This window comes from Rhamphochromis longiceps, linkage group LG3 (assembly GCF_057381845.1).
Source record: "Rhamphochromis longiceps isolate RC_006_pf linkage group LG3, R_longiceps_female_GT1.1, whole genome shotgun sequence".
NCBI classification, from domain to species: Eukaryota; Metazoa; Chordata; class Actinopteri; order Cichliformes; family Cichlidae; genus Rhamphochromis; species Rhamphochromis longiceps.
Window position 1 is genome coordinate 72,040,013 of NC_140559.1, and position 15,991 is coordinate 72,056,003.

At 39.6% G+C, this 15,991-nt stretch overlaps 1 long non-coding RNA gene across 1 annotated transcript; it reads right to left on the reverse strand.

The window, feature by feature from the left end:
- Positions 1-1,694: 1,694 nt before the first annotated feature.
- Positions 1,695-2,556, reverse strand: LOC146676686 (uncharacterized). Its single transcript, XR_014910686.1, has 3 exons — positions 2,470-2,556; positions 2,249-2,364; positions 1,695-2,106 (listed from the first exon to the last, which is right to left on the reverse strand). It is a non-coding gene; the product is annotated as an uncharacterized LOC146676686 (long non-coding RNA).
- Positions 2,557-15,991: the final 13,435 nt, after the last annotated feature.

Sequence of the window (15,991 nt, forward strand, 5' to 3'; positions counted from 1 at the left end):
CTCGAACTCAAACCCCGCTTTGTTCTTTAATTATAGGCCTTTTATAGCCGTTCATGACACGCACACACACACATAAAGCACTTTGCCTCACCATGAGAATGCAAGTTTACCTAACCTAACCTTAAAGTATCTGATATAGGATAGAAAAATGAAGCAACCAGAGATTTAATGATGAAGACTCTGGGTTCTGTAGTTCACGTTTTACAGACCTGAATGACTCTTTGCATATGATTTATTGAAGAGGACTTTAGAATGCACTTTACATTTAGACTGTTGCTGTTTCATTTTTTACATTGTTGCCGTGTTATGTCATGAATAAGGTTCACCTGCTGGGGGTTTGATGGATCAGCTGGAGAATACAGTCAAAGACAGACTTCATTCATCATATGCAAGAATCCTAGTTGGATTTTTGTTGTCACTCATGTTTTTGAACCAAATATTGAAAACAATTCTGACAGACTGGATACCTGGTCAGGTGTACATTACCTTGTACTCAAGCATCCCAGGACAGAGCCCTGCCCCACCATGAGCCTGGGTGGATACGTGGTTATAATATAAAAGGACCAATACTGAATATTTCATGAAAATTGAATTATAATACAAATTAGTAATAAGGGTTTCTCTGCGCCCTTATCTACCCCATACTCAAAGAGCTGCGGGCAGAGAGGGTAACAGGAGAGGATGGCACTGAAGAGAAGATGCTCGGTTTCTGGAGTCTCCTGGTCCTGTCAGTAGGATGCATCTGCTGTCTTCTCGTGGATGCTCACCTACCTTGACTCGTTCCAGCCTGGTATGGATTTCCCAACACTGCGGACAGTGGCCCACGTCAGAGACGTTTAATATTGATTACATATGTCTGAATTGCTAACCCTAACCCTAGCTCAACAGACCACAATGCCCTGGACTGTCAGTATTATTACATGCTGTGAACATAAGTAGCTTTGATCACAGTTTATGTTGTAAAAGAGAAGGAATATTGGAAAGAAAGATCAACATGGTGATCTTATTTCTTCCAAACTGACCAGAAACATGCTTGCCAGACTCTCACAGCAAAGGATCAGACTCACTGTGCATGACGGCTCAGGCCAATGATGTCTGTTAGATTGTCAGCTGTTTAGTGCTTCTGTACAGTGAGGGTCACCGTCTCTATTTCAGAATAATTAATATGCGGAAAACACTAAAAGTTGATTGTCTTCCAATATTCTAGCATAATTAAAAAACGTTGACTTTGTAAGTACATATTATTAGTCCTAATGCCAGTATGAGTCTTCATAACTCCTGCTTTGAAATACTGAACTTTAAAATTTACCTGATGAAAGATCATTTACAGTGGCACTCTGTCAGGATCATTCTGACTGTAAGATCACTGTATTAATCTGAATCCTTCTGAAATGTGCTGTGAATGAATGCTGATGCAACTCACTGTGGGAAAGCTGTTAATAAAAGGAATCTGTGACACATGCAACACATTCACAGAGGAAGACGACACAAAGGGAGGACACGCAGAGGCTGTGTTGAAGTCAGAAATCCAAATCTTTATTAAAAAACAGGCGGCGGTAACAAACAGGAAGACAAGCAGTCCATCAAACAGTCTACAGGGTCAAACATACAGAGAATTCAAACAGCAGTAAAAAATAACTGGAACTGAAAAACTTAAAGCAATGTGTGACGCAATAAAAGGAAGCAGCGCAGTATATTCACTGAATTATCATCAATTACAAAAGAGAAAAACGACGATTTCTAAGGATTATTTTCTTAAATGCAGTTAGAGTGTGGCTGGTAAAGATGGAAACATACAGAATGTAAACTGTGTGAGTTTGTGAACTTTGTTAGTAACAAATGAGGTAAAAACCCAAAACAGACAAAACACAGAAAGAGGCTCTCAGTATTCATTAATAATTAGAAAGAAACATTCTGGTCGTGGATTTTTACAGTCTTAGTTCCGCTCGCTGTCATCATTATAATCATCATGATCAATGGCGAGGTCCTGAGGTGGGCGGGGCTGTCTCTGGTGATGTCACCATGAAGGAACAGCATCTGGCACATGTTGCTGAAACATCTCAGTACACTGGTGTAGTTTCCTCTCCAGCTGTTGGACATTTGACACTTCAACATTAAGGGGAAAAAGAAGAAACAGTGTTAGGTCAGGTGACCACATGGTTTCTAAAGTAACTGACAGGAAGTAACCAGGCCGTTAGAAATGGATGGCATGTGTTTAGCGTTACTGGAGTTGGGTAACTGTACTTACCAAAAGCAGAAGCACACAGATGAAGGATCAGATGCTGAATGTTGCAGGAACATGCTCATGTGTGGTGGTCATTCAGTGCTGCAGGTTAGACAGTCCAAGACTGATATGCTGCCCATCTGAGAGTTTGAAAACACACATGCAAAGATTTATTTTGTGTTACAGTCAAAGTTGGATGTTCATTTCTGTCCTTTAAAAATGTTTGTGTATTTGAAAGCGCTAACATTTAAGGATGACTCTGATCGTCTCCTTTAAAGGGGAGACAAGTGTATCCACTGATCCACGTCACTTTACCTGGATGATGACTCCTCTCTCCCTCACTCAGAAACACTCCTAATATAACCAAGCAAATAAATAATATTGAAGATTTACTTACATCATTAGAAAAACAGCAAAAACATCTCCCTTTGATTCTATTTCTCCATTCCTGCTGAACATCAGGCAACAAATATCTCAATAAATCACAGTAAAATGTAAAGCACATGTTTTCTCTGCTTTGTCTAACCTCTGCAGAGCCTCTGTCAAGAAAAACATAACTGTAAGCATAAAACAAATATACATTCATAACACGTCACTGGACAAACCTCGGTCAGCTGATTTCCTCTGTGCAGTGCAGACGAGCATCAGTCAGCGAGTCACGGTGGTGAGATGGACTGGTGTCCTTTGTGACTCTGCTGGTTCTTCTGAGGAAACACCACCGACTCTCCACACCGTCACCATCTGTGAGCACAAACTGCTGCTCTGCTCTGCCAGCATGTAGGAATCACATATCACACACACAGGGGTGAAGAAACATCAGAGCTCAACTTTGGATACTTTAGATCTAAACAGATCAAAGCAGCTCTTAGCTTCAACAATCAGTGAACAGACAAACAATGATACCAAACTGATTCTGTATGAATACAATATGGTATTTTCAATACAGGTGTCAAATTAATTTATTAAAACTAATGCAGATATATGTATATATTTTTTGATAAATTAGTTTGCTAAATTATAAGAATATATATATTTTTTTTTTTCATTTAACCATTTCAACTGAAAGAAATTAAATATTGAACAAAAATATATTGTCACATTCTGAGCATGCTCAGCACGCTGACAGACTTGAAGTTGCTACAGATTTTAAGAAGTGATAATTATAGGGAAGAAACTTCTCTTTTTCATCCGTTTAATCAAACATTTGATGCCTCAGCTGTCTCAGTCTATAGCGATCTGCAACTACAACTAACCTGAGGCTTGCATTTGGCTGCAGGTGCCCCTGTACATCCTTCTCAGCATGTGGGTACCATTTAATCCCACTTCTTCCTGAGCTTTGCTTCATCACAAGACCAAAGGTGGCATCCCGTGTCACAGTCTTATCATCATCCAGAAGAAACATTTGAAGAAACATCATGGAGAAGAAACATTTACGCGCCTCCTGGTTTTGTTTTCTGATCCTGCAAAAAGACTGAGGACAACAAAGCCCAGAGAACACGAGATACACAACATCCAACATTCAGACTCAACAGCCTCCATAAATGAAGAGCACCAGGTTGGTTCAGTTATAGCAGATATGAGCATACTTCACATTACTGGGTATGAATAATAATGAGGAGGCAAACTTTGAAGATGCAGAGCATGATGTCCCATCATCAGACTGTAAACAAACATCCACCAGGCTTCTTTGTTGCCAAAATTGATGATTCTCCCATCAGGGATCAGTAGCGTGTATTAACCTGTGGTATAAGCAGCAGTCACTGAAATATTACTGTTTCAGATAAGAAATCTAGCACATAAAAGCCAGGGTGGGAGGGATCTCTGCAAACTGACTTAGCTCTGCAAGTGTGAAGCTCAACAAAAATCTGACTCTCCAGTCACTGACAAACAAAAACTGCAGCTGGGAGATAGAAAACGCTGTCTGGGTCCTGCTGGATGTTGCTGGTCAGAGTCCCACATTAGCAGAGTGCTTCTTGGTCCCACTGACCCATGTGGACAGCGACTGTGGAGAACTGTTCTGGAAAACAGAGAAGAGAATTAAAATAACAAAAAGCCAAACAGGATTTCCACAAAGACTCTCTTGGAATCAGCAATCAAAAAATCACTGGTTCATATTTCAATTAAATATGAACAGGTTCCTCAAATGTACGCAGTTCAGATCTGATTTAATTTAATTTCCTTCACACAGCACATTCGTCCAGGCTGACAGGTAAACATAGAATTAATCTCAGGTAACATGACTCATAGTAGAGATTCAGTAAGAAAGATTGCAGGCTCTAATATTATTACCACACAATCCAAGGACACACCCACAGCTCAGATTTGTAGAACTATTTAAACAAATGTCTTCTGAATATTCAATTCAGGTTCACAGTGGGAGGGGGGGGGGGGGGGGGGGGTGTCGTGGAATTTTTTTAATAAAGTCTGCAACACAGAAAGAGCTGTGATCAAGCTTTTTATTACTGCACCAACACACATCAAACATCACAGTTCAGTCATGTCAGCGCTGCCACAGAAGTGGTGCTCCTCCTCCTTTATGCATTCCAAGGAAGAGGGAGGAAGTTACAAACTGATCCTACCACACTTCACGTGTCTCGCTATGAAACCTAACGCATCAATGGTTATGCTGTTTTGTGCCCTTGGCCTTATCAGCACCTGTAAAGGGAGTTGTTTTCTCAAACTGCTGACGCTGAAGTAAGTTCATCTAGTTTTAGAAACTTTCACTGAACAGTAACAGTGTCACAACTAAGCATGTGCATAAGCACTTAAATACTTTAAATGAGAATAACAGAAAATTTCTATTACAGAGGCTAGAGCCTGTCCCAGTAGTCATAGGTAGAGCACACCTGGACAGGTCACCAGTCTGTCAGAGGACTAACACAGAGACAGACATCAGAGTAACAAATCTATTTAAAATTAATGTAAGTTTGCTGCAGCTGTATGTATGAATCATGTGTTTCTGTGCTCACAGTCCACCTCTCAGGAACCTGCAGTTCATTTTTAGTCAACTTTAAACAGACCTCACAAAAGGATGATGTGGCTGGATCAGTAGTCTGATTTAAGTACGATACCTTTGGCCAGGGATTAATCTGGTGCATCGCTTCACTGCAGTCTTACGTATTTTCCCCACACCTGAATAAAAAATACTGATATATACAAATAACAGCTTCAGCTGATGCAGCCTGACTCAATCCTAGATGTTCAGCACACAGAGACACAGAGGTGCCGTTTAAAGTTTAGTGATAACCTGAGTCACTGATCATTTGCAGTATTACAGAGTCTGGCAGTCTTTGCATGATGTCCACGTCACTGTGAGTTTCTAGCTGACTCTCAGGTGTGACAGGTGTGCCAGCAGGAAAGAGTAACAATAACCTGCATCCTGAGGTTTGTCATGCAGGATTAAAGCAGCCAGGCTTTGTTCACACAGCTAGGATTGTATTTTACACTGACCCTGGGTCAGTATAAGTATCATACAGTTTAAACGAAGCACTGAAACTTGCACATATTTATTACAGATGCACTGAAGCTAATCGAGATATTTGCTGTCAGTCTGTGGCTGCGATTAAACACTTTACTGGAAACTTTATTAACTAGTAACTTCATCAGTCATGACAGAAGCTAATATTTCTGTGCTAACATCGTTTAAACAGTAACAGCTTTCCTCCAATATAAGCTAACGTTTACACCGTAACTTTAAGCTAGCACCATAAAGACGGTAAAACACGTAATAACATCTACAAATGCATCTTAAAGCTGTTATATTAGCACTCGGTGTATTACTAACATAACCACATTAACATTACTGACACTCGCTGACTTTTAATAGTCATTCTATAAATGCTGTCCGTTTAAATGGTCTTACCTGGTGGTCCATATGGTCCATAAGTGAAGCAGAGGGAGCCTGACCATGCGTCACACGTTTGACGAGTTGGGAGTGAGAACGTGTTGGGCTATAAGGAACACACTCACTTCCTGAGCCCTGGGCAATAAGAGACGTTTTGTGTTTTATGATTTATTGATATGTTTGATCCTTTCTGACCTGCGTTAATGAAGCAGTCATTAGAGCACCATGTCCGCTAGAATAGTTCTGTAGTTTGATGCTTGAGTCGTTGCAGACTTGTTGAAACTCCCTCACCCGTCAAAGCAGCGTCTTTGTTATTCGCGTCCAGCAGATGGCAGTGTTTCACTGTCTGACGGCTGTCTGAAGCTTCAGCTGGATTATCCGTTTGCTATGTTTGCCATGTTACAGTGGGGAGGAAAAACTCCTTTTTAACAGGAATATCTAGACATGAGTGATTACTGCAGTGGGGCACTATCTGTGCTATCTATAAGAAATGTTAGCAACAATAAAACTCTGAGGATCAGGGCTCCATTTCACTCCAGTGTTCAGTGGCATTTTAAAAGAGTGAATACCGACGCTGAATGTCTTTGTAAAGCAAAAGCACTTTGTTAGCCTTTACAGAGCAAAGCTATGGATCAATGTGCAGTGAAGAAAAATCGAGGTGGCCAGTCTGTCCTTTCCTAACCAATCACAGAGCTCCTTACATTGCACCATGTGGCTAATTTGCGTTTTACTGATATTGCTGGGCTGCTGTCAATCATTTTGTCTTTATATTACAACAGAGCATTGACCTTTAACCTGTTTAATTCATACTGAGTATTTAAAAAAATGTATTGTCATAATAAATTGTGCCTCACTGAAACACCATTTTGCATTAGCCTCTATCACCTGACTTGTCACTGATGATATCACTGCATGAGCAGGCGAGCGGTAGCGGCGGGGGGGTGTAGGTGAAGCTCGTGAAGAACAAAATTCTGTACGAGCGGACGCAGTGAGTCCAATAACCAGGGGTAACTGGAAATAAGGTGTTGTAGGTTGGCTTCCACAGTGTAAAGAGACACTTCTCCCTCATGCTCTAACAGCTGGTAAATCAATTTAGAAGCAGAGTCGATAACGGCCTCCTGAAGCTCCCTAGGTGGGGTGACTGCCGCTGGATCCATATCTGGCTGGTCCGTACTGTCACGGCGGGTGAGGAGAGCCGTGTGAAAATAATAAATGAGGATCCAATCGCAGGCAGTAGTGGAGAAGTGAAGGTGGTTTATTGAACACAAAAATAAATATGGACAAACAGCAAATGGAGCACGAAGTAAACTAGACTGGAAACAACTAAACTACAGAGCACAAACACATGGGTGAGACATGGTGGATACACAGACGGACCAGCAACTACAATGACAGAGGACACGACTTAAATACACAGAGAAACACAGGGGAATTACACACAGGTGGTGGACACAGCTGGGAATAATCACCAAGACGAGACAGAGGTCAAACTGAACACACTCACATGAGACGCAGACCTTCACAATAAAACAGGAACAAGAAACCATCACACTAAGACGCAGACTCGACATAGAGAGAGACAGAAAATGACACATGGAACTAAACTAAACCTGCAAAAACATGACAACTCAAAATACTGGGTCAAACTGACCCAGAACCGTGACAGACTTTCTATAATGTTTTGCTTGAGCATGTCCTGCTTTTCTGTAATGTTATTTCTACAGCCTCTTATTTCTAACCTCTTGTGTACCTCTTTTCAACCACTGGGAGGCGCTACAGCTTCATTCCTTTCACACTAAGGCAGCGGTAGGGAACTCCAGGCCTCGAGGGCCGGTGTCCCTGCAGGTTTTAGACGTTCCCTACCCCTGCACTAAGGCCTTTGAAATCTTCATTAACACTGAGCTTGAAATTTCTATCAGTCGAATGCAAAGGAGTCCTGTGGTTGTAGGACAGAGGTAGGGAACGTTAATCTGCCATCATTTAGATTATATGACAACAACCTTCAAATCTGAAGTCTCAGAAATCTGCTTCATGTACAAGTTCCTCCAATAATCAGGGCTAATATCACCAAATTGTACATAAACAGACTTTTACATGTTAAATATTTCTCAAATATGGGGGAAAAAACAATATAAAATACTATATTATTAACAAAATATCTTAAGATACAGCTACAAATTGCTTGAAACATTTGCAATGAAATATATAAAACAGCTTTATTGTCAGTGAGGACAAAGTTATAGTGATGCTGTGCTGGAGTGTTCAAAAGAAGACAGAGACATGAAGTATAAATATTGTATAATATTAAATATAAGAAAGAACAAAGTTATAAAAACATTAATAATTGAAATCTGCAACAATATTCACATAAAGTGTAAAATACAGAGTTAACTGTTTAATAGGTAAAGTTTAGGTCTTGCAGTCGAACAATGATCCCAAACACAGCAGCAAATCTACAGCAGAATAGCTGAAAAGCAAAGTCCAGACCTCAACCTGGGACATTCAGAGAGCTGTGCTTAAATAAATGCCCACAAAGCTCAAAGAACTGAAGCAACGTTGTAATGAAGAGTGGGCCAACATTCCTCCACAACAATATGAGAGACTGATAAAGTCAAGCAGAAAACAATTAGCTCACATTTGTGCTGCTAGAAGTGTTTCTAGTTATTCACAGGACTGTAGTTTGAATTTAAAGAAATGTGAAAGTGCACTGAAATTAACATAAAGTTATTGCAATTTTTAAAAAAAATCAAGAAATCTAAGAGGAAGAAACAATGTAAACCACACAATTGTTTTCCTTATATTCTCCACACGGCAATGCACATAACAGACATAAAATATTTGCATTTATCAATAGAAAATATACAATTTTTCCATAGTCATAGCCAGGCCCGATTACTGCCAAACCTGTGCTGAATCAATCACTTAAACAGGACCTGTCTGACAAAGTAGAGTAGACCAAAAGATCCTCAAAAACTACACATCATGGCGCAATCCAAGGAAATTCAGAAGCAAATAAGAAACAAAGTAATTGAGATCTCTCAGTCTGGAGATGCAACGTCAAGATGAACAGAATCCAGTTTCTGGGATCCTGAAGGAGAATGTCTGGCCATCTGTTCACGACCACAAGCTGAAGTGCACTTGATCCAAAGCACACCAACAAGTCCACCTCTAAGCAGCTTAAGTAAAACAAAATAAAGACTTTGGAATGGCTTAGCCAAAGTTCATACGTGAATCTGATTGAGGTGCTGTGACCTTGGAAAGGTGGTTCATACTCAAAAACCCTCCAGTGTGGCTGAATTACAACAATTTTGCAAAGATGAGTGGGCAGAAATTCTTCCAGCACCTCGTAAAGGACTCATTGCCAGTTATCCCAAACGCTTTATTGCAGATGTTTCTACTCAGGGTGGCCCAACCAGTTATTAGGTTTAGGGGGCAATCACTTTTTCCACACAGGGCCATAATAATGGCCGCCTTAATAATAAATGCCTTGATTTAGGAACTACTTTTAATGTTTACTTGTGCTATTTTGCAAAAAATAAAATCTCTGCAAAAACATCAAAACTGCTGACCGTCTGACCTCAATATGAAATTATTAATCTTTTGACCAAAAACATTTAGATTTGTAAAAATAAAGAAACCATAGAGGAACAAACAATGTTGTTTGCTACGTTCTAACATGGCAATCTAAATAACAGTAATGCAAACATATATATTTATCAATAAAAACAGATCGCCTTTTCACTGTTACAAAAGTCAAGTACATCAGTGTTTGTTCAGCTTTCATAAATGTAAGTTTATAAGTACATAGTACATTTTTTGGTCCAACTTCTTTTAATACATGCAACACATTTCAGAACATTTGGGACAGAGACAACAAAAGACTGGAAATACTTCGTAAAAATCTGGTGAAACACTTTAAAGCCAGTGGGATTAAATGGGAAACATAAAATTTAATACTAGACAAAGACCGATTGAATCATGAAGCAAAGAATTAATAACTAAATCACAAGTAGAAAATGTTATGCAGATATTATTGGATAGATTTTGGTGTAGAAAAAAATGACAAGAAATGAAAAATGAAAGTTATCTGGTCTTTTTCTTTAAAGAGTAGCCTACTGCAGAGCAGCAACACTGACAAACACCATCATCACCAATACTGCAGCTAATACAATGATCCAGGAGGAAACTTGAAAAAGCAGGAAAAATGTGACACTGATCAAAATGAATACATCAATTATTGATCAAAGAGAAAATGCATACTAGCACAATGCATTGTTATTGCATCTCAGTTTCTCACCATCACTGATAATCTGACGTCTGCTGGACCTCAGGAATCGTCTCCATCACCTCTCTGTGAGGAGCAGAGAGCACTCGTGCTGCACATCCCACCTGTGTGCTGTGTTTACGTGAACCTGAGAGCACAGCTGTAGTGGTGACAGTGAATGTAGCGTTGGTGTTGGACACACTGACAGTGTTGTACTGTGAGAAGCTGAGGTCTTGTTGTGAGAGTGTTACAGTGGGAGCAGGTCGACCAGTGGCTGAACAGGAAACAACCCACTCTTCAGCAGAGTTTGACTCTCTGACATCAACAGCAGGTTCATGCAGCTCTGTGAAGGATCAGGAGATATTGCAAGGAATATGTTGTTGAAAGGAAATCAGTTTCTAGCACATTTAAACACATTAATGCAAAAGTTCTTACCATAGACTTGGAAGCAGGTTCTACCAGTGAAGGAGCCTTCAGGATAAGTGTTAAACAGACAGTGATAGCAGCCTTCATCCTGCTCCGTCACATTCCTGATGACTATGGAGCAGTTCTGTAGTCCAGTGTATTTAAACTTGACTTTATCGTTAAAGCCATCATTCACTCTCTGACCATAGTACTTGCTGTAGGTGGCAACATTTGTCTCCACATCACGTGAGATTTTCTGCCATGTGACCTGAAGGACGTCTTTAGTGTCCAAGAGCTGACAGCTGAATTCAGCATCTTCTCCCACTGCTGCCAGCACAGTCTGCTGTGTTTGGACCACTGCTGTTAGAGCTGCATGGAGAATAACATGAGTTAGAGATGTGGAACTGAGAGGTATTGATGGGAAGGATTAAACAATCATTCGGGTCATGGAGTAGTCTGTGTTTTAGGCTCAAACAAATTGACATATGGGTACCACTTAAATGTGATGTAGACTATAAATATAAACCTGACACTCATTGTTTCATACTGTATGTTTCAGGGACATTTTCTTTCATCTATAAAAAAAAAGTAAGACAATTCAGTTAGCTACCAACTAAACAAAGAAAGTCAGATAGATGTACAGATCGTGTCTATATTGGTTCTGTTGGTCCATGACCAATTCTGGAGGTCTGTACTGCATTTGAACTTTTCCAACAATTTGGAGGTCCAACCATGATTTAAGCTGGACATCAATATGGCGTTCAACATTAGAACCTTGGACTTGATGTATATTTGTTGGACATCATGTAGATATCTATGACAAGTGCAGGGAATTTAAAGGTTTAATTGAGGTCATATTTTTTATTTACAAAATATCAATATTGGGGCTACAAAACAATCCCTTCAGTGGACCAAAAATGAATTATAAAACCCATCACTTCAACATAACCAATACCAGGACTGGTATTGACTGGTAACTCGTGCTACTGTAGAAATTCCCATTGATTTTCTACATTTTCCCAGAGGCCTCCCCTTCTGTGGATTACTAGTATGTTATTTATTAATTTGTGCCTCAATTATTTCAGATCAGTTATTTCACTGGGGAAGCCCTATATTGCCCACTTCCTAATTTCAGCACAGTTTGATCTTTCTCTTTAGCATGTATGTAACTTTGGCTTGTTGAGATTTTGGCATTACTTCTGTCATAAACATTCTCTCTCAGACATAACTGACTAAGATTTCTGTGGTTACCCAGAACATTTTAATAGACTTTTTGTAATCAATCAGGTCTTCAACCCCTTCTTTTTAAAATAGTGTATAAACCGTATGTATGTGTGAAAGACTGTTAATGTTTTGATAAATTGTTTATTTTAGAACAATTGGTGAGTGTGTTTAGCCACTTCACACTACTACACTTTGCTCTAAACTACATTCCTTCTCTGAACAGTATATATGTGAATGGACTGACGGATCTTTTCATTTCAAATGTTAAATAATTGTCAGTAAACTACTTATGACCTGAACTCCGTCTCTGTCTAATGGAAATGAGTGCCTTCTTGTTTTTAACTACATTGGGGTTGTGAAACGTCTTTTACATTGTAGGCCACATACAACCCAATTTTTGTTAATTTACCAACCATACATACATAACACACAAACATGTGGTTTATCTATTGCTTTCATCGTAATATGAATAGGCATGGGGCAACCTTTAACAAAACAGTCTAAAGCTGTTTTCACACAGCTCTCAAAACAGTCTCATTAATCTGAATGATGAACAACTCATGACACAGAAAGTTGATTTTGTTCTTTTTTATTAGGCTGAGTGTTCAGTGGGAGAAACGTTTTGTCACTCATTCAAACAAAATCTAAACTCTTCAGTAATTGTATCTCCCTCTAATTCTGTCTAAAGACAATCTCTTTGTCACTTCAGAGAAAAGTTCTCACATTTTAGGATCAATTTTTAATTATTACGAGTGGAGGTTCTTGTTTTCTTTTTTTTTTCTCTTGTCACAATAAATAACTTTAAAAAACAAAAACAACAATACGGAATAAAACTTACCTTTTGAAAAGGCCATAAAAAGAAAAAACAAACACAGAATCCCACAGTCTGACATGGTGCACGTCTCTGTGTCCCCACTGGCTATTGTACCACATATTGAAACAACGTCGTACAATAGCCAAATTATTGAAAACTCAAATGTCCCCGAAGGAAGGAAGAATCTCCCTTCCTTGTGGGACATTCCAAGGCATGTTAGAATGATCAACTGTACCAAGTAAAGTACAAAAACTTCCCAGTGCAGAGTTTCATCAGTGTTTTAATCAGCAAACTCAATCATTTTTTTCTGCATTTTGAAAATTCAGTAAAGCTGTAGGTGTCAACATTTGTCTCCACATCTTGTAAGATTTTCTGTCATGTGACCTGAAGGATGTATTTAGTCTCCGAGAGCTGACAGCTGAATTCAGCATCTTCTCCCACTGCAGCCAGCACAGTCTGCTGTGCTTGTATCACTGTTGTTAGAGCTGCACAAACAAAATAAGAGGCTTTCATAGTCCGTGTTTTATGTTTCATTTAAAAAAAAAAACAACAACTACATAACAGAATTCACTGAGGTACATACTGAACTTACAGGACAGAAACAAAGTACCAATCCTATTGCAGTAGTATATCTCCAGTAACAATACCAGCATTGGTATCAATACTATTGATAACTGCATCAATCTGCCCACATCTAACTCGTGCTATTGTAGAAATTCCCTGTGAACTTATACATTTTCTCAGAAGCCTTCCCTCCGCGCATTACTGGTATGTTATTTATTATTTTGTGCTCCAAGTTCAGTTATTTCACTGGGGAAGCCCCGTAATGCCCACTTCTTCATTTCAGTACTGTTTGATCTTTCTCTTTAGCATGTATGTAACTTTGGCTTGTTGAGATTTTAGCATTACTTCTGTCACCAACATTTTAATGCTATCTTTACTCTGTTATAATTATCTCTCTATCTCAGGCATAACTGACTGAGATTTCTTTGGAAAAGTTCTCACATTTATGACCTTTTTAGGAGCTTCTTGTTTTGTTTTGTTTTCCTGTCACAATAAATAACTTAAAAAACCAAAAATGACAATATGGAATAAAACTTACCTTTTGAAGAGGCCATTAGAAAAACTAACAAATGTATAATCCCACAGTCTGACATGTTGCACCATTTGCCATGTCTGTCCCCTCACTGGCTATTATACAATGCATAGTGTTAGATTATAATATTATTTTATGCCATGTTATACCCCTAAGTAAAGATTGTGACTTATTAGGTAGTTTTAGTTGGCATTATTTTCCTGAATTAGAAGAAGCTGACAACTATTGCATTAGTTAAACTGATTTGCATTACATTAGACTGCTGATTTATTGTGGATGAATGATATTGTTTTATGATGTTATAAGAAATACTGTTCGCAGAAAGTCATCGCCTTATTTGTCTGATTAGAAGAGAGCATGCTGGAGTTTTCTGCCCCATCTCAGCAGGAGCAGATAAACGGGGAGCCAAGGTCGTAGCTTAGGCGCTGTGTGAGAGAAAGCATGTGAATGTTTAGGCTTTTATGATAAGGTGGGGGCACCAGAGGCTATAAGAGTTTGATCAATGCTCCACCAGTTTGAGATCTGAGGCTGTCTGCATACAGTGTCCATCTCCCACGCGTGTGATCATTAAAATCATCGTTTGACTCAACCCGGCCGGACCAGTGTTGTTATTGTGGTTTTTTCTCTTGTCTCCATCCCCAATTTTGAACTCGTAACACTCTGTAACTGTTAGCTAGGCAATTTCACATTTTTGTCTTTTTGTGGAATCAGTGTGTTTGAACAGCACAAATTCTGCCTTTTCTAATTTTGAAAGACTGAACATGATATAAACAAAATAAATCTGATCTGTTCCTCTATAAATCTGGACAAATCTCAGATTCTGAAGTTCTCAGCGCTTACATTTTGTCCTCTCCTACACTTCTGCTGAAAACTGACATGTGATGTGTTTGTACAGCTTCCTCTGTCGGTTTTTAACAAACCAACAAATTATCCAACAGAAGAGTATACCTTTGAGACAATGGTGTAGGTCTACTTTCCAAACTGAGAGGATGGATGAGATGATGGTGCAGGTTTCCAGTCTTAATTCAGTCTTGTTGCCACATTGTGGTCACCTGTCACCTTACTTTTGCTGTGGGAATTATGAAATGATAGCTAGACTTTAGCTTGCCTGTAGTGGCATTAAATGATCCTTTAGAAAATAGTTATAAATGTATTAGTTCCCAACATTGTACATTGCTGAATCATTATTTTTACTGAAAGTCTGTTCAGTTTCCAAACTAAAAGTAAAATTGAGTGTGACTCGCCGGCACATTACAGTGAGACTCTCCAGTTTGATCAGCAGAGAAAAAAGATATCTCAAACAAAATATGACGGAATTTCAAAAACCTTAGTGGATCCCAAAGAGCTTACTAAAATTTAATGTTTGCTTTGATTCCTGCTTTGCTCACTCTTGGCGTTCTCTCCATGAGCTTCATGAGGTCATCACCTGAAATGGTTTCCAACAGTCTTGAAGGAGTTCCCAGAGATGCTGAGCACTTGTTGGTCCTTTGCCTTCACTCTGAGCTCCATCTCATCCCAAACCATCTCCACTGGGTTTAGGTCAGGTGACTGTGGAGGCCAGACCATCTGGTCAGCACTCCATCACGCTCCTTCTTGGTCAAACAGCCCTCACACAGCCTGGAGGTGTGTTTGGTGTCATTGTCTTGCAGCAGGAGGAGCAACCACTGCACCAGCGTAGAGTTTGGTAATCAGTCCAGAGGTCCAGAAACTTCATCCTGATGCCTAATTGCAGTCAGGGTGATGCTGCCAGCCCATAGATGTCTGTGCCTCCCTCCACTGATATGCCTCTTGGGTCATTACTGGCCCACTATCAAACTGGCCACGCAGAACGATGTTACAACTTCTCTGGACCCTTTCATATCTGTCATATGTGTTCAGGGTGAAAAACACAGTCTGCCAGTGGTGGCCTGATAATTCTGGTATTCTATGGCAAATGTCAATCATGCATGGTTCCAGTCAGTGAGTACAGGGCCTGCTAGAGGACATCAGGCCCTCAGGCCACCCTTATAAAATCTGTTTCTGATTGTTTTGTCAGATACAAGTACAGGTTACTGGTCTCTTCTCATACCAGTAGTGACACTGGTATGAGGAGGAAAAATATCAGTGTCCCCCACCTGTAA